This window comes from Macrobrachium nipponense, chromosome 14, assembly GCF_015104395.2.
Source record: "Macrobrachium nipponense isolate FS-2020 chromosome 14, ASM1510439v2, whole genome shotgun sequence".
Classification (NCBI taxonomy): Eukaryota; Metazoa; Arthropoda; class Malacostraca; order Decapoda; family Palaemonidae; genus Macrobrachium; species Macrobrachium nipponense.
In genome coordinates, this window is record NC_087207.1 from 87,160,789 (window position 1) to 87,184,571 (window position 23,783).

General features: G+C 42.3%; 1 long non-coding RNA gene across 3 annotated transcripts; it reads right to left on the bottom strand.

Moving 5' to 3' along the window:
• Window positions 1–1,800: 1,800 nt before the first annotated feature.
• LOC135226340 (uncharacterized) lies at window positions 1,801–23,262 on the bottom strand. 3 transcript variants are annotated; one of them, XR_010317208.1, is made up of 4 exons: window positions 23,030–23,262; window positions 19,270–19,407; window positions 4,926–5,457; window positions 1,801–4,894 (listed from the first exon to the last, which is right to left on the bottom strand). It is a non-coding gene; the product is annotated as an uncharacterized LOC135226340 (long non-coding RNA). The 3 variants fall into 3 exon arrangements; XR_010317207.1 differs by having other exon boundaries at window positions 1,801–5,457; window positions 19,266–19,407; window positions 23,030–23,253; XR_010317206.1 differs by having other exon boundaries at window positions 1,801–5,457; window positions 23,030–23,250.
• Between the last annotated feature and the right edge of the window lie 521 nt (window positions 23,263–23,783).

Genomic DNA, 23,783 nt, shown 5'->3' on the forward strand with positions numbered 1-23,783 from the left:
TTCAAAGATTAATACAGTAATGTATTTGATGTACGATATTCTAAGGTATATATTTAGTATTTGAATTTTCAAGAGAGGCAGTTATAAGCTTTTTTAGAAGGGGTTCTGAGTATCCCCTTGCCAAAGTTAAACAGTACAGCTATTACATATTGATGATGATAATTATTTAGATAAATAATGCTTCTGGCTGCTTCGCTCGCTATATTCATTCACAGTTTATAGCAAGTATTATTATCAAATTGGAACTGTTTTACAGAATATAAACGTTGTCATTGTACACCATTTACGTTTGATATTGTTTACATTCTCAAATCTTGGCTAATTGAGTACTACTAACATCTTCGTTCTTATTACTTGTTAGAAGAAATATAATCCAGATACTATTTCTTGTCAATTAGCAAAGTTGGGTTTAAAATGTGGTCACTTCTTGACTGTATAAACAATAAGTGTGATTTCGCAAGTTCCGGACATCACTTTTGCCTTCCCATTATTCGTTTTATTCAGCTTCGGCTATAATCTGCGGCTTTAATTTACTGGTCTCCTTCCTTAAGATCTCCATTGCGTGAAGCCACCACTGAGAATTGGCATTGTTAAACAACTTAACACCTTTAACGCAACTTTTGATGAACGCTCGATAGCTACGACAAAATACGTACATAAGTAATTAGCCGTTTCTCAATTAGGTTTTTTTTTAGTCGGTACAAGTTTGCAATCGATTCATTCGCAATTCTATAGACCAAAATTTTTAGTAGAGGATGAAGGAGCATCATAAGTACTGTATTACGTATACGGGCGAAATGATGAGAGAGAGAGAGAGAGAGAGAGAGAGAGAGACTATTGCCCCGGTTTCAAATCCCCGAGATGTATACGTAGTAGTATTGCACCACCCATGGTTTTTTTTTATTATTATTGCCATGCCCTAGGTTAGGTTACGTTGGTTTTAAGAAGTTTATTTTTCTTTAAAAAATTGGTGTGGGAAACAGTGAGATTATTTTCAAGAAAATTCTATGGCGTCCCGCTTTTTTCTTTTTTTTTTTCAGGAAAGGTTCTGGTACTCGGTTACAGTTGGGGAATACTGTAGCGTGCACCTTGTATTACACTGATAGATATCCATGTGCAAAAGTCGAACAATAGTTGTAATGAGAATAATGATAATTTGAATGTCTTGTTTTATTATATCTAATCATATTGTATGTATTATTATCGTATTAAAAAATATGACCAGAGCGATCATGTGCCATTTCCTTTCTGGTTTTGTTTACATTCTTAAAATAATCAGCTGATTGCATTTTACCGACACATCACTGTCTTCAATTGCCAAATGGGACTATAAATGGTCTTATTTATTCTAAACAAACAGTACCCGTAAAGTAAGATAAAAGCCTTATTACTAATAAAAACTGCAGGACAGTAAAAGCTTCGGCAAAATATTTAGTTGAAAGCAGTGTAATTAATAAAGAATGTTCAACGCTCAATCCGGAGGCGAAAACCTTCAAATCGATATTTCTATTTCACACCGATATATCCGGATGTACGATATACAGCAAGCCGTTATATTGGTGAGCTACTAGCAATTAATGCACAGGATTTGATTTTTGGGGTCAGTCATTTGAACCTGAACATAGAAAGGTACCTCATGTCTTTAGTATGTTTGAGTAATACGGTACATTTTTTCAAATTGGTATCTTAAGTAAACCATTCCAACTAAACTTTGAGTAGCTAGCTTTAGCGCCCATTTTTATTTTTCCTCTTTATGCATAAAATTGGATTTTACCACTTTATTATTTTTGCAGGATCTGTACGGGGTAGCAGAAGTGACAAGGGAAAAAGTTATATCTTGTCGCTGACATCAGATCTTGTGAGCAAGCTGGTGGAGACAAATTGGGTTTGAAACCTCTTCAAGTAAACACCATTTGTTTGTAACAAAATAACAGTTTCTTGAAATATTTGTTTTAATAAGAACTAAACCAGTGAGGAAAAATCTCTTGAAAGAGACCACAAAGGATTTTGTTTTGACCAAAAATGAGTATGATGTTTTTATTTAGACAAGAGTTAATTTGCTAAGTTTTACCTTTTAAGTTATTAGTTACAGCATAATTTGGACAAGGCATCTCAAAGCAGTTCTACAGTATTCCGTGCTGCGTTAAAGTTGTGTACAATTTTAAGTTTCAAGTAATTTTCCTACTCTTATCAATAGATAAATGCACATACTACGCAATGTATGAGTTAACACAGATAGCTGACGGAAGTATTCAGGTTAAAAAGACACTACATAGGCTTGTGTAGTAATGTTGCAGTCCCTTGTGCAGGCCTCCAAGTGCTCCTACTTTTCCCACTCTTTCAGACCCCTTCCTACTTAGGGTTTAAAAAGATTTTAAAAAGGTTTTGTTTATAGGCTGTCATCTAATCTTATAGAGTTCAAAGTTGGAGAAAATTTAATAATCTCCTGGACGGAGGAAAATTTCATATGAAATTGCTTCTGTATACAAGAAAAAAAACTTGTGATATGCACCTCAGTGACTGACAAATTATTGTAGTAATTTAGTTTGAGATAGCATTATATGCAGGCTCTATTTTTGTAGCTTTGTTTCATAATTTTTTGTTTCATAATTATTTGTAAACTTGAACAAGCTAGCAAAATACCTCATTACTGGTACAAAGGAGTCTTTCCTGGGGCCCTGCAGACCAGGGAACCTTATAAAGTCAAACATTCACAGAGTGAAACTCATGAGAAGTGTGGGTTTCTCTCTCTCTCTCTCTGACTGGAAGTTAATCAAGTATTTGGCAACTTCTAGTTACTTGAAAAATCCTCTCTCTAGGAAACCTTCCAATTGGCTAACTTGGGCTGAAATAGGTCTGAAAAGCTTCATAATGATCACGAGAATTTATTTTACCTTGAGACACGTGTTGCTGACATTTTTCCTTACTGATAGAGCTACTGCTTACCTGAAATTAACAAATGTGTTCATATCACAGAACCAGAAATAATCTTGGAGGACTAGAAAAATTCCTGTCACTCCTGTAACTTTGTGATCTTTTCCAAGTTTCACTTAACCAACTTAAGACATTTTTCCGTTGTCAAAAGGCTGCCTAACGAAGTACTTCACTACTTTTCAAGCAGATAATGACTCTAACGTGCTCTCAATATGAATTGATTTTGTCTTTCTCAAAAAGACAATAGAATTAGGTGATGCTACATTAATTCGTGCGATTTACACAGTAATAAACCTGAAGTCTATTTATACTATTACATCAGTAGAACATCTGAAAGCCATTTGAAGCCAACAAATGTACAATACTAGGTCTATATCTAGCTCACAACATCTATGTGAATATTGTCACTTACTTAATGCAAGTCAAAATAATGAGTGCATCTTCATTACCTTAGCTTTTGTATATCCTACATTACCTTAGTTACAAATAATGTGTGCTTCTTACGTTAACTTTCTTAAAATAGAGATTAAAATTAAAAGATTTGAATGAATGAAAATGAAATATCACTAATGTTCAGACATTTCTAGTTTACTTAAATGTCAACCACGTCAACACTACGCAGGAGTCCTTGTTTCTAGTACACTTCATTGTAACTGGTTACCAAAAGCTCCCTTAAAAAGCAGGAAGACCAAATACATGTCCAAGGGTTTAATTCACGCGATGCTTCTTGTATGGGCAGGAGACTTTGGAAAACGGGATGCCATCAATGTAGGGTACTACCCTGACACCCTAAAGCTTCACCCCAGCCAACAGGTGCCCGATCGGACTGTTGTCACATTCCCCTTACATTGACGATTTTGCACAGGAAGTACTATACCCACCAAGGTATATCTGTAGCATAATCTTGACGAGGTGTCAAGCTGTCATATTGTCATACCAACTCAAGCAGCCTGGCAGTGTTGTAGGTTCTGGTGCTTATCCTTTCAAGGAAGGTAGTAGAGCTACTTCCATTTCTCTGAAATCTTTCTTCCAAGATTTTTCCTCACATGAAGTTTTGATTATTTACTTTGATTTTTGTTATTTCAGATTAATTTGAATATATTCCTCTTCCCATGTTGACAATTTTCTCTCCTTTCTTTGATGTTCCCGTTTGCAGTAAAATTCTCAGGTAATTTTAATTATGGGCTTTTCTTCTTGTTCCAGATAACTGCGTCTTCATTTTAGTTTCATCTTGAAAGTATTTTAGTCATTATAAGTGTTTCCCTACATCAGCATGAGTTGAAACAGTAAGACATTTTAGCAGTGTCTAGTAAAACAGAAACTGCATTCAGCCCCTGCACTACTGACCTGACAACAGACTGAATACAAAGGAATTTCCATTGAACTATAGGCCACACTGAAAGTTCTTTGCTGTGAAACTTTGACTTAAGGTACATTGCTTTGAGTCCTTTAAGTTTCTTATCTTACTCCTTGTTTTTTTCCCATCAAGTTCTCAAACTTCCTCATACTTACTGTCCACCAATCTTTGTCCCCAGTTCGAGAAAAAGCACTTCAGGTCAGCCTTATGAGGTTATCTACCTTACGGGCTACTCTATGAGCAAGAGCCCGTGCTGGCATAAGGTCAGCTTAATCTACAACAACAAACAAGGATATTTAGGGGACTCAGTTTTCTTGGTAAACTACTCTGATGACAATACCAACAAGGACCGATCAGTATACAGTAGATAAGAACTCAGACTGCTTAGCATTCAACAGAGCCTGAGGGTCATCTCTGGATTGTTTCACAAGTCTTACAACAGCTGTTAGGTTCCTGTGATTATTCCTCATGTTTTAAAAACTGACATGATCTTAATATAAGAGACAAAAAATAAGGGGAGATCATGTAATTAAAATTTTTTTTTTTGTTTTACTTCCAAAGTGCCCTGGTGAATTTTTTACTCATCTGTTGAAATCTACATACCTCTAGTTACTCAAACCTAAATCTTACATACCTCTAGTTACTCAAACCTATCCAGTGCTCCCAAAGTTTCAGCTGGAATGTCTATGAGGTACGTGTTTGTAATCCCATCTTATCACAGCAAATTCTGTTGTGCTTTTGCTCTTATCATAACAAGATACCTGCCGAGAAATGAGGCAGGATAGGTACATAAAGGACTTCTCTCATTTTAGCAGTCTAACAACTCAAAGTTCCTGCCTTCACTCAATTCTGAATGTGACTCATCTTCCTAATCACCATTTGTCCCTCCACAAGAATGTTCACAGCTGTTACGTCAGAATAAATTTTTTTAATTTATCGTAGGGTCGTACAGGACATCCCATCATTAGGAAACGAAATTTCAATATAAATTACCAAGGGTAGGTGAAGGACAGTTCAAGAACCTTTTGGGCATCTGTTTCAACAAGCACCCACAAATCAGTAATTCACTGTTGCCTTTAAACAGGGCGCAGTTGCCAGTTTCTTGAAAATGCTCACTTTTTGTAGGAGTGGTATGGTTCTCATTCTCAGTCTTATATTCTAAAGGTCTGAAACAATAGAAATAATAAAATACTGACATGCAGAGCTCCAAGAATTGTTCTGTGGATAACTGTGCTCCTAATGTTGGGGTGAGACTTATAACTAAAGTAAACTTGTGGTAATTTTAAAATGATATTGTTATTTTACAATAAAGTTTTGTACATACTTACCTGGCAGACATATGCTTAGCTTACGTCTCTGACGTCACGACAGAATTCAAAACTCGCGGCTAACGCGACAGGTAGGTCAGGTGATCTACCTTACCGCCGCTGGGAAGCGGGGTTGTAAGAACCAACATACCTTTCTTGCCAGATTTTTTCTCTCTTATACCTGTCTCCTGAGGGGAGGCTGGGCGGGCCATCAATCGTATATGTCTGCCAGGTAAGTATGTACAAAACTTTATTGTAAAATAACAATATCAGTTTTTGTACATGAACTTTCCTGTCAGACATATACTTAGCTGATTGACACCCTTGGTTTAGGGTACAAGACAGAAAAATAACAAAGAAAAGGTAAACAACACCTGTTGTAGGATAAAAATAACCTTGGTTCTTACCTGTTTAGGCTGAAGACTTCATAGATACTGTCTATTAGTCTGCATAGCCATAAGAGCTACAGCGAGGGGCGTGACCTACAGCTGAAAAGACTCTTTGGGTCTACTAACGGGACTTGATATCCGCTTACTTAGTAGAATCCAAGTCGGATCATGTCAATGGGGGTTCGCCCTCTTCTATGACAGAACCTGTCCACTATACCAACACAGGGAGCTTCAAACCAAATCCGATCACCTAACCAAACTAAAGTTATTAGTATTAGCGAAACGAAAAAAGATGCCTACCTGCATCATTTTTCATACAACCATATGAACTCAATTAACAAAACAAGGGAAAAAAACTACTAAGGATATGTTCCAGCTCCCTGCCCCAGCACCGAATCCGCCGATACGTACGGGCCTAACGCGAAGCACTCGTCATACGTAATACTGACGTCTTTTAGGTAGTGGTTGGCGAATACTGAATTACATCTCCAGAATGTAGTTTTCATCAGATTCTGAAGAGACATATTCTTCTTAAAGGCCAAGGAAGTGGCAATTGCTCTCACTTCATGAGCCTTGACTTTTAGGAGCTTGAAATGTTCTTCATTACAAGATCTATGTGCTTCTTTCACAACACTTCTAATGAAGAAAGACAGCGCATTTTTCGACAATGGTCTGCTGGGGTCCTTTACAGAGCACCATAGTCTGTCCTCAATGCCCTTAAGGGTTTTCTTCTTCTGAAGGTAGTATTTTAAACTCCTAACAGGGCAAAGAGTTCTTTCAGGTTCTTCCCCTACTAGGGAAGATAAACCACGAACCTCAAAGTTCCTTGGCCAAGGATTTGAGGGGTTCTCATTTTTTGCTAAAAACGAAGGAAGGAAGGAACAAACCACGGAGTCTCCTTTGAAACCTACCCTTCCTTCTAGGGCATGAATCTCACTAACCCTTTTAGCGGATGCTAAAGCCATGAGAAAGAGAGCTTTCCTCGTGAGATCTTTGAAGGAGGCTAAATGTGGTGGTTCAAACCTAGCGGACCTCAGGAAACGAAGAACCACATCCAGATTCCAACTTGGAACTTCGTTCGAAGTTTTCTTGGAAGATTCAAAAGATCTTAATAGATCATGAAGATCTTTGTTATTTGAAAGATCTAAATTCCTATGTCTGAACACCGCAGCCAGCATGCTTCGGTATCCTTTGATAGTAGATACTGCCAAACCGCATTTTTCTCTGAGGAAAACTAGGAAATCTGCTATCTGAGTCACAGAGGTACTGGAAGAGGAAAACTTCTGGTTCCTGCACCACCGGCGAAAGACGTCCCACTTCGACTGGTAGACTTTAAGGGTCGAAGGTCTTCTAGCTGAGGCGATAGCCTTAGCAGCTTTTGTCGAAAACCCCTTCGCTCTGACAAGACTTTTGACAGTCGAAAGCCAGTCAGATTGAGAGCGGGGAGGTTTCTGTGATACCTGTCGAAGTGGGGTTGTTTGAGCAAATCTTGTCTTTGTGGAAGTGCTCTTGGAAAGTCCACCAACCATTCCAGTACCTCTGTGAACCAATCTTGGGCGGGCCAGAACGGAGCTACTAGCGTCATTCTTGTCATCTCCGAGATAGCAAATTTCTTGAGGGTTTGTCCCAGTACTTTGAAGGGGGGAAAGGCGTAGACGTCTAGACCTGTCCAATCTAGGAGAAACGCATCCACTGATACTGCTCCTGGGTCTGAGATCGGGGAGCAGTAAAGTTCGATTCTTGCGTTCTTTGCTGTTGCAAAGAGATCGATGTGAGGTCTGCCCCATCTTCTCCACAGGTCTTGGCATACCTCTGAGTGGAGGGTCCACTCGGAAGGCAGGAGTTGATTCTTCCTGCTCAGGAGATCGGCCCTGACGTTCCTTTCTCCCTGTACGAATCTGGTGAGAAGACTGATCTTCCTTGTTTGAGACCACAGCAGAAGATCCCTTGCTGTTTCGTACAGGGAGAAGGAGTGCGTCCCCCCCTGTTTTTTGATGTACGCCAAGGCTGTTGTGTTGTCCGAATTGACCTGCACTACTGCATTTCGGACGTGGGGCTCGAAGGCTTTCAATGCCATCCAGACTGCCATCAACTCTTTCTTGTTGATGTGCCAGGACACCTGATCCCCCTTCCAGGTGCCTGACACTTCTCTTGTCCCGAGCGTCGCTCCCCAACCTGCTTCCGATGCGTCGGAAAACAACACATGGCTGGGGTTCGGCATGTAAAGAGACATTCCTTCCACAAAACGAAGTGGGTTGTTCCACCACCGAAGGTCTCTCTTGATTCCCCTTGAGATCTTGAAGGAGAACTCCAGATCGTAGGGAGAGACGCCTCCAGTTCTGGTATAGGAAGAACTGTAGAGGCCTGAGATGCAACCTTCCTAGAGAAACGAATTGCTCCAACGAGGAGAGTGTCCCCAGCAGACTCATCCACTCCCTCGCTGTGCATGCATCTTTCTCTAGGAAGGTCGTTATTTTCTCGTAGCAACGAGCTATCCTCTCTGGCGACGGAAAAGCCCGAAAAGCCAGAGAAGCTATCCGAATCCCCAGATAGATCCGCTCTTGACTGGGGATTAATTGAGACTTCTGGAAGTTCACCAGAAGTCCCAGAGAACTTGCCAATGTAAGGGTCTTTTGAAGGTCCTCCAGACATCTTTCTTGAGACTCTGCTCTGATTAGCCAGTCGTCGAGATAAAACGACACCCTCACTCCCTCCAAATGTAGCCACTGCGCCACGTTTTTCATTAACCCCAGGAAAACTTGGGGTGCAGTCGATAGGCCGAAGCACAAGGCCTTGAATTGGAAGATGTTTCCTCCCATCATGAATCGTAGATACTTCCGTGACGAAGGATGTATCGGCACATGAAAGTAAGCGTCCTGAAGGTCTAGAGACACCAATCCAGTCCCCTGGACGAAGAGCCGCTAACACTGAGGAAGTTGTCTCCATGGCGAACTTCCTCTTTTCCACAAAGACGTTCAGGGCGCTTACATCCAACACCGGTCTCCATCCTCCTGAGTTCTTCGGAACTAGGAATAGTCTGTTGTAAAAGCCCGCAGAGCGGGGATCTTTCACTAGTTCTATAGCCTCCTTCTCTAGCATGAGATCTACTGCTAGAGAAAGGGCTTGATTCATGATGGGGTCCTTGTACTTGGCTACCAACTCCCTCGGAGTTGTCGTCAATGGTGGTCTTGACGAGAAGGGAATGAGGTATCCTTTGCTGACAATCGATAGGGACCAATTGTCTGCCCCTTTGTGGGCCCAGACGTCGGCAATTTCAGTAGTCTGGCACCCACTGATGTCTGGAGTCCTTGATTGCTATTTCTTCCCTCTGACTGACTTAGAGAAGGTTTTACCTCTCTTAAAAGGTCTAGTCCCTCAGGTTGCAGAACCTCTGACAGCGGGTCCTCCTCGAAAGGGCTCCTGTCTCAGAGGAGTCTCTTTCTTGGCCTTGGGTTGGAAGACAGAGCGAGGTTTCCTGGCCGCCTGGGCTAACATGTCCTGAGTAGCCTTAGCTGAAAGGGCACTCGAGACATCTTGAATAATCTTCTTGGGGAACAGAAGAGGAGAGAGTTGAGCATACATAAGCGAGGCCCTTTGCGCATGTGACACTGCCTTCGTGAGAAACGAACAGTAAGACAGACCGTTTCTTAATCACTCCAGCTCCAAACAGTGAGGAGACTTCACTCGATCCGTCTCTCACTGCTTTATCCATGCAAGTGAGGACGCATTAAGATCTTCAGGAGACAGAGAATCTGGGGTCTGGGTCTTATTAGCCAGAACACCTAAAGACCAATCAAGGAAGTTGAAAACTTCCAGGACTCGGAACATTCCCTCAGTAGGTGGTCAAGTTCGTTCATTCCCCATGTAGTCTTGGCGGACAAGAGGGCGGAACGACGAGCAGAATCCACCAATGAAGAGAAGTCCGAGTCCGCAGACGAAGGGAGAGCGAGGCCTAAAGGTTCTCCCGATTCGTACCAGAATCCCAATCTGCAGTCAGTTTAGACGGAGGGAAAGAAAAAAACCGTCTTCCCTTTCTCTTCCTTAGAAAGGAGCCATTCCCCAAAACCTCTAAGCGCCTCTTCATGGAAACAGTAGGTTTCATCCTTACACAAGACGAAACCTTCGACGTCTTCGAAGTGGAGAATAACGAAAGAGGAGAAGGAGGAGCCACAGGAGAAAGGATATCTCCAAACTCTTGCAGGAGTAACTCTGTCAGCCTCTTATAGGAGGAAACAGAGGAGTCTTTTGGTCCTTCTTCTTCTGAGGGGTCCTGTTCTTCCTGAGCTGAAGAGCCCTCATGATCCTTAGAGGCGCGACTATTCTTAAAAGAGTCTCTAGAGGAAGTAAGACGTATACGTCTTGGAGACAATGCTTCAGAAAAGTGTCTACTTGCAACATCCTTCTTGTCTGGAGGAGTGCATTTCCCAGATTCTTGGAGCCTAACAGGAGTAAGTCGGCTGTCAGGCGCAGAGCGCCTGTTTGAAGAAGAACTTCTATCAGGCTCTTGGCGCCTATCCTAAAACCAAAGGAGAGCGGCTACCAGGCGAACAGCGCCTGCCATACGAGAAGCGCCTACCAGGCTCTTGGCGCCTGAACCGAGGCGAGAGGATCTCTGGCGACGAGCGCCTACAAGGGGAGAGAAGCGCATGCTAGGCTCTCGGCGCCTGACTCGAGGAGAGTGAAAGTCAGGAGAAGAGCGCCTGCCAGGAGAAACGCGCCTAACAAGCTCTTGACGCCTGTCCAGCGAAGGGCGCCTGTCCGATTTAGGGCGCTTGTCAACCGGAGAGTGGAGGCGAGACGAGGAGCGGCTACGAGGCGAGTAGCGCCTACTAGGCTCTTGGCGCCTGTCAAGGGGAGCGATCCTGTCTCGAGAAGAGCGTCTGTAGGGTGAAGATCTCCTAGCGCCGTTTGCTCCTTGTCCGAAGGAGAAACCTGTCTGTCAGGCGAATGGCGCTTGGACGCAGAAGTGATCTTGTCTGAAGCAGAGTCTCCTGCGAGAATCCGAACGCACAGGTGAGCGCGCCGCTTCCGTCGAATAGCGAGAGTCAGGAGAGGGGAGCCTGGACTTCTTTACAGGAAGAGAGACGTCCTTCCTACGACGAGAAGACACGCAAAGAGAGCCAGCCAGAGCCGAAATCTGCGCCTGAAGGTTAGCCAACACCCTTGCAGGAGAATTCACAAACTCGTGAACAGGTGGACGAGGCTCGATCTCCGCTCGGGGAACGATACTCCTGAGATCTCTTACGCTTCTTCGCTTCCACCTCAGGCTCTTCCGAAAAAACTTCAGGGCTGGAAGGGCGGGCGCAGGGAGCGTTCCAGGCTCTCTTCGAAGGGGCGCTGAGGCTTCTGCAAGAGCTCCATCCAGCGTTTAGGAGAAGGCGAAGGCGGAAGACGAGAAGCATTGGCGCAATATTTCTCTCTTGGAGCGATCCAAGGTAGCCTGGGAACGATCAACAGGAGCTACCGAGGGGACGCCTGACCGTTGGGGATGCTCCCTAACCTTCCTGCGGCTTTCGACTTTCCTCCTCCACTGGGACTGGGAGTCTGGAAGAGGTCTAGGCCTGGAAGCATTAGGGAGCCGATCAGACGCACCCTCCACTGCACTGGGTTCACTGCACAAATCACTATTGGAATCACTCTTACCTTCTAATTGTTTGATTTTCCTCTCCATACTGCGAATAGTGGCTTTCATGGAGGCCACTTCCGAAGGCGCATCTTCGGCTTCGGTGCAGGGAGCAGGAGCTGAAACATGACAAAGGAGCTACTTCTAAAATAGGATTATCTATATCCAACTCGCTAATACGAGATTTCTACTACTGCTCCTGGAAGAAGCTTTCCTAACTTTATCCTTTTCAAGCTTCCTCAAGTAGGAAGACAAAGACTTCCATTCATCCTCATTCAGCTTTTCACATTCATTACAAGGATTATTAAAGGTGCATTCATTCCCTCTACACTTCAAACATACCGTGTGAGGGTCTACCGCAGCTTTCGGTAGCCTCACCTTACACTCAGTCATACAACAAACTCTAAACATAGCAGTTTTCTTAGTATCAACATCAGACATCATGAATCCAAGAAAAATCCAAAGAAAAGTCCAATAACTGTCCACAAATCGCGAATGCCAGGCCAAAAGATCGGGTACTTCACCAAAAGTCCGTAGAAACAATCCAGGGCGAAAACGAGAAAAGAATCCAACTGTCAAGAGGTACCGACAACAGGTGTGGTCGACACCGACGACAGAAAAAATCTGGCAAGAAAGGTATGTTGGTTCTTACACCCGCTTCCCACGGCGGGTAAGGTAGATCACCTGACCTACCTGTCGCGTTAGCCGCGAGTTTTGAATTCTGTCGGCCTAAGTATATGTCTGACAGGAAAGTTCATGTACAAAAACACAAAATGGTCAGAGGTCAAAATAACTCTGACTCCACAATAATTAGAAGATTGTCCCCTTCATAAGAACAGAAGTTATTAGGTACTTGTATAATAAGGTAGCAAAATCGTGTCTCTTACACAATTCTCATCCATTAACAATTAATCATAGAAAACTACAATAAATTTAAACACAATTTTAATGAAATAAATATAAGCACAAATTAATTAAATGTACAACGGGGAAAACATAATTTTCAATTCCTGAAACTACTCTTGAATTCTCATATTTTTTCAATCCATGGAAAACTGGGCCTTAAATAAGAACAAAACCACTTAATTTCTTATACAGAAACGCAAGTATTAATCATTCTGGTAATGGTCTGGTACCTAAAATATACAAATTAGTATTATGCCTCAGGTTCTGGAACACAATAAAAAAAGTTATAAAATCATTAAGTAATTCGGATCAATATCTGGCTGACAAATCCCCAATAAGATCATCACATTTATACGTACACAAAACTTCCCACTATTTTGTTCAAGATGCTCTATGCAATAAAAGGAACTAAGAAAAATGATATTGTTATGATACAATAAAGTTTGTTCATACTTACCTGGCAGATATATATAGCTGTATTTTCTGAAGTCCGACAGAATTTTAAAAACTTCCGACACACGCAGTGGTCGGCCAGGTGGTTAGTACCCATTCCCGCCGCTGGGAGGCGGGTATCAGGAACCATTCCCATTTTCTATTCATAATTATTATTTCCACTGTCCCCTGAGGGGAGGTGGCTGGGTACTTGATTATATATATCTGCCAGGTAAGTATGAACAAACTTTATTGTATCATAACAATATCATTTTGTTCATGAAACTTACCTGTCAGATATATATATAGCTGAATCCCACCTTTGGAGGTGGGAAGGGACAGAATAGAAGGATTTTAGGAAACAAATGCATGCAGATGATTTACATCTTGGTTCCACCTGTTAGCATAGCTGGCTTCGTGGTTACTGCCACGTAAGTCTGCTTGTGCTACTAGAGTTGCCAGCGAGGTAGAGACCTATATAGCTGGTGCACTCCAGATGATCTGTCAACAGGGCGAGACCACGACGTGACTAGACCATATTGACCATACCATGAGGGCTAAGAAGTAAAATAAAAACTAAAATAATATATATATATGTATATATATCACCACCTGACCAACCTAGCCAAAGTTAAGGTGTTTTAACTAAGGCTTAAGAGTTAAGAAGTCGCCGTTGTCGGCGACTCATCAACTAAATTAAGAGCTCTTCCTAACCATTTTCTACAGGACTAGGATGAGCGGTATTGCCCCCAAGATTGTGTCTGCAGACACGTATGGCCCTAGCGAGCAGCAGATCTCATATGCCATCTTCACATCTCGCAGGGAGTGTGAAGTGAACACAGAGTTGCTTCTCTAAAACATGGTACTCAGGATGTTACTGAGTGCCATGCTCTGTTGAAATGCTTCCGAGGCCGCGCCTCACCTCGTGAGCATTTAGATAAAAAGATTTCAAATCTTTGTGCAAACACAATGAAGGAGCATTTTTGAAAGAACTCCTTAACACTAAAGCCAGGGTGTTCTTCGATATGGGCAAGTCTGGTCTTTTTCGGAACACTGCAGATTGCCCGAATGACTTCGACTTCTTGAGTTTTATGTAGATAAAAAACTTGAGAGACCCGACAGGGCACAGGACTCTCTCTGGCTCCTGCCCACTAACTTGTGCCATCCTTGCTTCCAAGCTCCTGGCCCAAGGACAAAACGGTTTCCATTCTTAGGCCACAACGGAAGGCTTAGAGAGCACACCCGCCTTGTCTTCTCTAAAGCCAAAACTTGTGACGATGGCTTAAAATTTCACTAACCCTCTTTGTCGTATCTAGGGTGGTTAGAAGAAGGCCTTCCTGATCACATGCAAAAAGTTAACAGGTAGGAGAGGTTCGAATGCTTTAACATCAAGAACTTCAGACTACGTCTAAGTTCCATATTGAAAGCTTCGATCTGGACATGCACAGTCAGTCCGTCTGTACTAAAGTCAGGTGACCGACCAGTTGACCAGTCAGACGAATCAAGGACAGCAAGGCTGTACCCTGAAGACCATAAGGCACTATTCTTCGCTGAAGAATGAGTGTCTGGACTGCCTGGGCGATTCAATCTAAGCAAACCTTGGGGGTGTATCAACGCAACCCAACGTCGTCAGCGAATCAACTGACTCGAGCTTCTGGTGCCAGGAGAAAGGAGCGAGGAGCAAAAAAGGCGATTCAGTCCCGAAGGAAGAATGCCTGACAGTCCAACCTGGTCTCATGTTACACGATCATCGGGGGTGTATAAACGCAACTGACTTCGTCAACAAGAAACTCAGGGCTACTATATGTCGCCTGATCTCGCACGAGTGTCTGACTCCGAGAAAACAGGTGAGACAAAAAGTAGATAGTGAGCGAGTTTCGAGATCCACAGAAACTCAAAAATCGTGAAGGGCTTGTTGTTTGACAGACGCAAATCTCTGAGCCCAAAGGCCGTCAACAACATATTTGCATATTCTTTAATAGTTGTGACTGCCAGCTTATCCCATTCTTCAGACGGAAAAGGAAGACGGTAATCTTATTCCTGTCAACCTCTCGATAGTCTGAACGTAGTCAGACTCAGAGCGGAGAGGTTATAGGTACCTTTCGAGTTAGAGTAGACCGACTCTCTCGGAAAAAAGATCCTTGGAAAGTGAACTAGGAAATATGTGACCTCTGTGAATCCAGGATTCTGAAGGCCAACATGGGGCGATCAGCGTCTTGTCGCTCCCTGTGACGTCATAAATCCTCTTATTACATTTCCTAAGCGATTGAAAAAGGGGAAAAAGAGACTAAACATCCATCCCCGTTCAATATCATAGGATGGCGTTTAATGGTACTGATCCCGGATCGAGAATAAGGGAGCAGAGAAGAAGCCGCCTCTTCGTCCTCACATATCGAAGAGAAGAATGAAAGGGCGTCCCTAAAGTCTACACAAGAACTCTCACTTACTTCTAAAGAAAGATTCCACTCGGAAGTGAATAGTTGCTGCCGTCGATCGAGACGATTCGTACGGACTTTTGCAATCCTGTAACGAACCTGTAGAGGATCGTTACATTTTTACGCCTGTTGGTTATAATAGGCTCTTTCTCGTAAACTCGAACAAGGACCGAGAGAAGATACTTCTTAAGATATGAGAGAGCTGTGGAATATCAGAGTTGATCTGGACCACTGGTTCCCAAAAACTCGTTTCGAGGACTGGAGGGACTACCGAATCGCTTTTACTTCTTTCAGATTAAGATCCAGGACATCTGAAACCCTATCCGATGTCCGGCACCTTCTTTCTATCACCTCAGGTGATAGACGCACTGAGAGATGTTCAGAATCATTGCTAGATCTTGAATAATATTTCAGTTTCCCGGTAGGAAAAAACTGTGGTCTGGATTGCAGTCTATTCGGGGAAACAAACTTCTTCAGGAAGGAAATGGTCCCCAGCAAGCTCATCCATTCCCTCCCCGAGTATGCTTACTTCCCTAAATAAGGCTGCGCTTTGCCTAAGCAGGAGAGCAAATAAAAGTGCAATGTTGCGGTAGACTCGTAGTTCCATACCGTGCGGTAACGAGCACCGAAAGGATTAAGAGATAACTCTGTTGAACATAGTAAGGCAAAACGAATGCAACGTTTATTCATTCACGTAAGAAATCCCCTCAATCTTAGGCTAAAGTCCGTGATTGTAGGACAGAGATACAGTTAGTCAGTCAATCCCGCAGGAGAGACGTAACCGTCAGCACAGAGATACGGTTAGTCAGTCAATCCCGCAGGAGAGAGAGACGTAACCTACCGCGCATGACAGCGCACGATCTGTCACTGAATACTGGCTCGGTTGTTGGACTGGAGGACAGACAGCGTGACAGCAGCAGCAAGCAGCTTACGAACGTCGTCTCTTAACTTTATGTCTGGGTTGCCAGCTACCCTATTCTACGAAGAAATAGGTCCGTTATTTTTTTGAGCAGAAAGACTCTTAAGCTGGTATATTTAAGCGAAACAGAAAACGCTAAATATATAGATGCGTTTGTGTCGTCAGAACACTACCATACAACGGTAAAAGATAAATCGGAAACTCCTGTTAGGCTGCAGGGAGTAACGATTAAATGTCCTTAAAATAGACAACCGACCTCTCGGTTGCCATCCGAAGAGGTAACTACAGCAAGCGTATATGACTTGAACCAACCAGAAGTAAAATAACGCAAGGCAAAAAATGAAATTATATCACAATAAAGTTTGTTCCTACTTACCTGGCAGACATATATATAGCTGAATTCGGAAATACAGCTACATACATATCTGACAGGCAAGTTTCATGAACAAAACTTAAGAGAATCGAAGCAGTCGAAGCAGTCAGCTCAAGCTTATGTTATTGGACATAAGCGTTCATTGACGTAGTCTACAAGTCTATTTCTTGTACGAGTCTGCGAATGACGAATGAGAGCTCTTCCGAATCTTGTCGATAAGAGCTTATTCGCTTACGCAATATCAAGTTAATGAGATGTGCATGAGAACTAACCCATTTACGGGACAAAGAGATATTTTGTCAAAGAGGGGATACCCACTTACTTGACAAACGAAAGTATATTGTCAATGGGGGAAAGTCACTGAATTGACAAAACGTAATCCAGGGAGTCGAGCATTTAATTTTTCCGATTCCCGTCTCAAACGAGGAAGGGGCAAGAATCCTGTTAAGAGACTGGGCTTACGGCAAGTAGGACGACGATGTTCAATTCGGCAGCGTAGTCCCGACTAGAAACTAACAAAATCTATCATCTGAAAAACCCTTTCAGATGGGCTAAAAAGCTTGGAAAATTATCCTGGGAAGAGGAAGAAACTCTCCAACCAGCTTCCTCTCCCGTATCACAACTAATGCCTGCTAAAGCTTAAAATTATTGGCAGTATGGCAAAGGAAGTCCTGTCTTGCGCTTTCCTGAAGAGCGTCCTTTTGATGAGTGCCTTTGCAAGAATCCTACTGAACGTTGCCGAGAGTCCTGACGTGCAGGACATCGAGCCTTACATAACCCGTAACTGCCTTAGCGCAAAGTCTTGACTGCGGTAGTGGCAACTTAAATTTATTGGCAGAATGGCAAAGGTTGCGGTAGAGCAAACGAGATCTTCCTTAACTCCATCCACCTATGCGAAAAGCAATATTAATTGACAGAGACCTCTTGAATTCACGAAACCCGATGTCTTGCTGGGTTTCGAAGAAGAAGTTGTGTGTTCACTTTAAGCTTCCTCCGAAGCACTGCCTACTTCACATTCTTTGCAGGTGAGGTAGAAGGTATCACCGAAGGTAGAGGTAAAAATTCTTTAGGCCCCAAATCTGAAACAAGAGCTTGAAGAGTTCAACAGAAACGTTCAGCCAGGCGACACACCTGGCGTGCGCTGGTGCACGCTCGGCGTCCACTGGAGCGCGCTCGGCGTCCACTGGCGCGCACGGAGCGCGCTTGGCGTGCACTCGCGCGCGCCTGGAGTCCATCCGAGCGTCCCAGGCGTCCGCTCTCAAAAGCTTCCTGCTACTATGACTTCTTTTACGTATTTCTCGGTGGAAAGACGGACACGAGTTCAGGCGACGTTCGCCTTCTTACTTCTCACTGAAACGCATACGAGAGAGAGAGAGGACGTGAAGCGTCCTCTTCTATAAAGCTTCTATTTAGAGGGCGCGAGTCCTTCCGAAAGCTCCAACCCCTGCAACGGAGAGGACGCTTTCGGAGGACGAGAAGCAAACTTTCCAGGATTCGTGCACGCGCACGCACTTTGGCAGTCTGGGGATTTTCATCAGTAACTGCCGACCGAAGGCACGCCAGATCGGTGGGGGTTCCTTGTAACCCTCCTTCGGCTTTCGACAATGCTCCCTCCCCCAGGTCCTGGGAGTCAAGCAGAGGTCCAGGCCTAGAGGCGAAACGAGGCCGATCTGACGCACCCTCCACTACACAAAGGGGTATCACTGCACTTCTGCACTTCACTTTTACTCTCTAAAGCAAGCACTTTCGATTCTAAGTTACGAATCGTAAGAGTATAAGAGAAAGGGCAATTCCTCTACAGACACTGCTTAGGGCCCGAAGGCAATACTGCAGGGTTAGGAGTAACACTTACAGAAGTAGCACTTCACAGCAATGAAGAAGAGCGAGCACCTCTCGTAGACATATTCATAGCCCGTAGGCCATACTACAGGGTTAGGCAAAATAAAGTCTACAGGAAGGTTAGCAGGTTCACTACCCTGACTTTTGTTACCGATTAATTGCGTACATACGAATCATACGTCTTCCTTACGGAATTAGACATGTTTACTGATTAATTGCGTACATACGAATCATACGTCTTCCTTACGGAATAGACAAAGTCTCACACTCCTTACATGACAAATCTCAACAAAGAAGGAAGACCCATACCCCTCGTACATACCAAGTGCGGATCTACCGAAGCTTTCGGTAGCCACACCCTATCTTTGCAGACAACCCCGTCTGAAACTAGCCTACTAGATTCAGATATTTTAAGCAAAAATGAATCAAATTCAAATCAATTTAAGATAGCGTATGCCTAGCCACAAATCCAAGTAAATAAATCAAAAGACAATTAGGATACTTAGCGGCAATGAAGTTTCCAAAATCCTAAGACGGAGGTACTGAAAACAGGTGTTTTCAGCACCGGCGACAGAAAAAATTATGAATAGAAAATGGGAATGGTTCCTGATACCCGCCTCCCAGCGGCGGGAATGGGTACTAACCACCTGGCCGACCACTGCGTGTGTCGGAAGTTTTAAAATTCTGTCGGACTTCAGAAAATACAGCTATATATATATCTGCCAGGTAAGTTTCATGAACAAAAATACACCTACTCTCTCCTTGAAGTCTTCACTTTGACACCAGGATATAGCAGGGGTCAGTCCCCATGGACCTCTTTGTCGCCTCCATTCTTGATTGTAAACATGTCTCTATAAAGCAAGTTGTAGTTTGTGTACCCTGAACAGACTAATCTGAAATATAAATAGAGATTTGTGAAGGCACACTGCAGTTACATATATTTCCAGAAACTGTTTACCAAGAACATAAAGTACTGTATCACAAACAAGATGCCATGTAGGGTATGTAAAAGTCAAAAGTCCATACATACATCAGAAGGGAACTCAATGCCATATACCTATCTAAACAATTGAATAATTCAATATCATATTGGTTGGAGCACATGAGAAGCATTTTAGAACAGTTGGTCATCAAAGCAACAAAATTGGAAACAAATAAAATTACAATATGACAAGGTAGATCAGATAGGATTTCAGACAACCTCCACAAGACACAAGTCAGCAGAAACCTATATTTCATGTCTAACCCCATAAAAGATGAAACCAGACTATGATGACTTCTTGTGAAGGAGCTCCCTACTGCACTCTCCCAACAGGACCTGCTTCCATATATTTCCTGATGGTGACAAGACTATCATTACCATCTCCTAATTGTGGCAACACATGCAACAACTGTCAGCTGTCAACTGATTGTCTTTAGCTGCCATGTCACCAACAAATGGCACATGAAATAACCTTAAAGAAGAGGTGAGCCCATATTTGGCAAGCAAAAACTTTCATCGCACTAAAACGTTCATCTTTTTCAAAATACAAACAAAACCATGAATAAAAAAACTATCAAGTGCACTATAAACAGATGAAAACAAAAGACAATAAATGTCAAAATAATTCCAATAAAGGGGCCTGGCACTTTACGGCATAAAAAACACTAATTTTTAAGCATCAGTCTCAGTGGCACTGAAAGAAGAAATCAGATATCTGCACACTAGTGAAAAAATAGCAACTTGGTATCTGGGGCATTCATGGTAAAATGTGCTACATATGCAGTACTAATGAATCTTAATATTCATGTAATTCTCGAGGAAGCTCAGTGCCGAGTTACCCGTTAAATGATACCTTGTCCAAATTGGAAGTGGCATGGCAAACAACAAAATACTGTATACAACTTATGCCACAGATGTGAACATCAATGATACCCTGTAAGCATTTCTTGCTGAGCAAAAGAAAATCAATGATGGCTGCATCACACGCATGAGCCAAATGACTTACTCGAATGTGACTGAATACATTAACTGACTGTCACTGAGGCATACTGAACTGGACTATAGTTGAGAGGATGTTCTTATGGAGGGACTGGGTTTATTACATGATCTCTAGTAAACAGTGGGCCCAGTATTACAACAATGGCTGGCTACCCCTATAAAAGTTAATATTAGCTCAGTCATCTGATGCAACCATTTTTTCTAGCAATCCACTGCAATCTATTGATTCATGAAGTCAATAACTTGTCATTTCCTCGAAGCAATACTAACTACCCAAAACATCACATCGGACCCATGATGATGCCACTTTTCTAACCCAACCTGAGAATAGAGTCTAACCATCCTCATTCCAATTTGTATTTGTGTGTTACTCATATCACTGATATGGAAATGTGAACTGTTTCATGGTTGCTTATCCAAACAACAAGCTGTTAGGTTAGTAAATAGATATCATGGCTATGCATTTGATGTTACTCAACATAAGTAAAAGGCACTTGAATCTGATGTTCCAGAATGAAACTGATGTTCAACACAAAGAGCAAAATGTTATTTCAAAACAAACAGTGAAAAAAGACAATTCATATTTGAATCCTATACGTTTACTCACATTCACATTGACTTTAGAGGCTGTGGGTTAATTTTAGACCCTCTGCTGGTGAAATTTCCTTAAATTTGTTTATTTTTCACTTAGGTTATTGCAATTCACTACTTGGAATATTTAATCAAAATCAATGGAAAATGGGTAAAACTTCAGAAGCATGCTGCACTGGATATTAGAAAATATAATCACCTACATGGAAAGAGCATGTGACAAGCTATATAAAAAGTATAGTCCTTATATGAGAGATTCAATGAGAGATGTTTCCTCCATGGTAATGTTCACTTTTAATGAGCCATGTAACTACTAAAATCCGCAGAGAAACGAGTACACTATGACATCTTATATGTTTGGCCAATCACAGTTTCATTTTCTGACACCTCAGAAACTTTGGCCAATGGGGAGGGTGTTCAGAAATTTTGTCGGCACAAGAATGCATTATCCTACCAATGCTATTTCAGTTCCTTCTCAGACCTTGAGCCAGTAGCCAGCACATCTCCTGCGCAGCATTTACTGGATAATATTACAGATTCCGTTGACAAAATTCCAGCAGCTTGTAGTGACTGTTATTTAAGTTATGGTGATTTTCGTCTAGTGTACTCAGAAAATACACAAAAAACTAGTGGATCTGTGCCTAGGTAGGGGTACGGCGGCCAAGGTTAGGTTAGGTTAGGTTAGGCGGTTGTGTTAGGTTATGTAGTGCCCCGCAAATCCCTTTTCTCCTGCTCCCCCACCCGAAAACTCTAGTTCCCACTGGGGTCCCCTATAATTGTAGCAGTAGGTTTAGGGTTAGATTATGTGTGTAAGTAATAGTTTCTTGTTTGTAAAGGATTTCTTCATGTTTCTATGCATTCTGCAACACCGATCAGGCGATTTCTTGCCATTTTTCATCATTAAACCTTAAAAGACTGGTGCAGCATGCTTCTGAAGTTTTACCGGAAAATGTATCGTAGTTCTCATGAAACAGATATCAAAGCCATTTGAAAGTTTAATGGCAGTAAATATTGAAGGGGATGGGGGGAATCGGGGCCACGGCTCTTCCACAGCCTTGGATAGGTTAGGTAGGGCAAGCCAAGCAGGATGGATTAGACTAACATTTACAGGATAATAATTCAAGTCGAAGCCCCTCCTCACAAATGTTGAGGGAGAACTGGGTACTATAGCCCTAATGAAAGTCCCCAAAAGTAAATTTTCATTCGTGCCATGAGAATCTAGTTAGGCACATCTTTTATAACAGGCCTGGACAAAATATTAGGCTAGACCCATGCTCATCACACCCAGTACACATTGCCTGTCCTTAAATAGCTGTAGTCTTCATCCCTAGTATCTGCTGACAACTGGAGTATTAACAAAGGATTTAAGTTATTTTGTATTTTTCTATGCACCTACTACCTATGGGCTCCACGTTGGCCGAGTGCATTTCACGCTCGGCTACCAATCCGGTGATCTGAAGTTCGATTCTCGGCTTGGCCAACACGAAACCAGAGGAATTTATTTCTGGTGATAGAAATTCATTTCTCGATATAATGTGGTTCGGATCACACAATAAGCTGTAGGTCCCGTTGCTTGGTAACCAATTGGTTCCTAGTCACGTAAAAATATCTAATCCTTCGGGCCAGCCCTAGGTGAGCTGTTAATCAGGTCATGGGTCTGGTAAAACTAAGATATACTTAACTTTCTAACTACCTAAGTCTACCCACAAGGCTCCTCCATTAAACCCTGAACCAAACACATGGGAATGTACTATTAACTAAATAGGTAGCCCATTATGATCAAAACGAGGACAGACTAGGCTGGCCTACCTATTTGGTGACCTAAAATACACTCTTCGATGTAGTCAATTAGCCTGCTAACCATGCAGTTTATGCCCTACTCGTTTTAGTAACTAATCCAGTATTAATTCAATAATAAGGTTACTTAGAATACGTTATCTTACCATGCAATTAGTTTTCATCGACATACAACAACGAGGACCGTGAGCAGCAAATAAACAAACCCAGTGACAGGCTTCTACCGAACAGACGACACGATGTATAGTTGCCAACTCTCCAACTTTTGTTTTATTTTTTATTTGAATAAACGCTGATGTGCAAACGAATGCAGCTATGATTGTGCAATGATGAAAAGCTATGAATTAATATTTCAATCCAACTTACTTAGTTTAATTTCCCTCTCATATGCTTTCCAAATCCCATAACAGGCCCTCTATTCCTTACTTAAAGTGCGTAGCATCGCTCCTATGGATGCAGGTCAACAAATTAAGTTCTAGTAATAATTCAAACATTTTCAGCAAAATCTGTAGAATTAATTATTCTTTAAATGCAATTAAATGCTTCTGTAGTATTTTAATACAGCATATAATTTTGAAAAAAAATCATAATGACGAAAATTAACGCTCAGTAAACGTTGAAAAAATCGTCGTTCTCTGGTATCTCAAGATGCACTATTACCAAACATGTATGGTTTTCCGTGGAACTGACAGAAAAGCACTCGACAAGATATTAGGCTGCTTAGTGTCAAGCGGCCTAATAACTTGTCGAATTTTGAAGGAACGGAGAAGTGAGAAGAAATTTCGTCAGTGCATTAGACAGCCTACAGCATGTACAGAAACGGGTGGAGCTTGGACACTTACAAGGAGATAGCGCTCAATATACGCGTATAATGTATATGTGTAGACAATCCACATACAC